Source organism: Trachymyrmex cornetzi, unplaced genomic scaffold, assembly GCF_001594075.2.
Source record: "Trachymyrmex cornetzi isolate Tcor2-1 unplaced genomic scaffold, Tcor1.1 scaffold243, whole genome shotgun sequence".
In the NCBI taxonomy this organism is placed as follows: Eukaryota; Metazoa; Arthropoda; class Insecta; order Hymenoptera; family Formicidae; genus Trachymyrmex; species Trachymyrmex cornetzi.
In genome coordinates, this window is record NW_017297092.1 from 40,074 (window position 1) to 42,173 (window position 2,100).

Consider the following 2,100-nt stretch of genomic DNA (forward strand, 5'->3'; position numbering starts at 1 on the left):
TTATACCAGCGTTTCACAGTGGCAAAGGATGGGGCTTTATCGCCAAAAGTGGAAGTAAGTTGATCGATGCACTCCTGTCTTGATAATCCACGTCGAAATAAATCATTGCACGAAAATTTTCACGAGTTAATTCCATTTTTTCATTGAGACACAATTTTCAAGTGACTGTAAACAATACAAATCGCACTCAAATAACAAAATGTTCTGAAGAAAGTTATGGTCAAAAATGTCAAAATTTCTAGTGGAAACGTCCGATGGCACCTGACAACACTCAGTGTTGCCAAGGCTCACAATATAAGTAGTGCCCCTCGTATTATTTTCAGTTCGTATATCAAACATTTTCTTATATATTATCGTAATTTGTACTTTGTATATGTTTTCCTATACTTTTTATTTTTTATTTTCATACTGTGTACTATTATGTATTATTATAATATCGTCATGTATGTTTTTACATTTATATAAGTCCTACTATAATATTTTATATAATACCATTTATTATATATTACTATTATTTTTCATTTCATACATCGTACATCGTCATGTTTTTTCAAGATTTATAAGTATTTTATATAAGTCTTAAACTTATATTTTTATATTTTCATACATTTATTATGTATTACTATATCTTATGTATTATCGTAATTTGTACTTTGTATAAGTTTTCCTACATTTTTTATTTTTTATTTTCATACAGGCTAATATTATGTATTATTATAATATCGTCATGTATGTTTTTACATTTATATAAGTATTACTATTATATTTTATGTAATATCATTTATTATGTATTACTATTTTTCATTTCACGTATCAACCATTTTTATACACATTTTATATCTGTATACTTCAAAAACGAAGATGGAAGGGATAATAAAAAATATTTTCACGTTTATATGCTTATATTGATATATTTGTTATATGCATCTATAATACAAAATATATGAATTAAAATTTTATCAAATGACATTGTTTTTGTGTATCCATGAATTGTGCGATCCATCGAATCTCAGCCACTTGACGTAGACCTTGTCTCCCTTCCTGAGCAGTACTTTCTCCACGAGATACACGTCCGGATGAGTAGCGCGATGCAACTCGTGCTCGTAGAACGCTCCAGCGACAGATTTTCCGCGATAGTCCTCGAGTAAGTAGGTTACGGGATTAGTACGCTGTACCTTAACGATCGTAAACACCTCGGTAGTCCAATTTGGCGTGTAACTCTTCTCAAAAACCGTCTTGTACTTGTTCACGCGTACCGAATCGCCCACTTTGAATTTTGCCGGACCCGCGATCTTTATCGCGCTGTACACTGTGCCCAAGAGTCTTTCGGCGATCGCGGGAGTTACGTCGGCAGGTCGCATGCCGATGGTGCGATGCTTGCGCGCGTTGTAATACGCGGCAGCTCGTCGACCCACTTGTAATTGCCGTTGAGCGTAAACATCTTCCACATATCGTTCTTGAGCGTGCGATTGAACCGCTCGACCACTGACGCTTTTAGCGTCGAATACGTGGAATAGTGATTAACGTCATGTTTTTTCAAGATTTTCTGCACATCGCGTTGTATAATTCCTTCCCCATATCCGTTTGTAAATTTTTCGGACATCTTCCACTCGCTCGAATGATTTCAACGATAGCGTCAGCCGTCTCGCTTCCACCCTTGCTCTTGAGTGGCACGGCCCACGCGTACTTGTTCAACACATCGATGACGGTGAGTATGTAGTGGTGACCTCTGTTGAGGCTCGAGTACGGACGCATCTCAACTATATCAGCCTGCCACAGATCGTCGTATCCCCAGACTATGACGCGCCTTCGCGGAAAATTTCTTCTTGCAGGAGCATGCAATTCCTCAGCGAGTCGACGTCTCTCGGAGCTAACTTTTGTGTTTTGATCGGATCTCTTTTTCATGATTCGACGCGTAATACACAAGAAAATAATGTATTTTTTCTCGCTGTTGTCACTCGACTGCCTCGTTTCATTGATACACGATTTAATTTATAATAAGACCGGCTTCGCGGAGTTCCTCGATGATCGACAGCATCTCGTTGTCGTGAGCGTTGTTGCCCGCTCGGTGCGAAGCATCGAGCAATCGTAGACGATCCA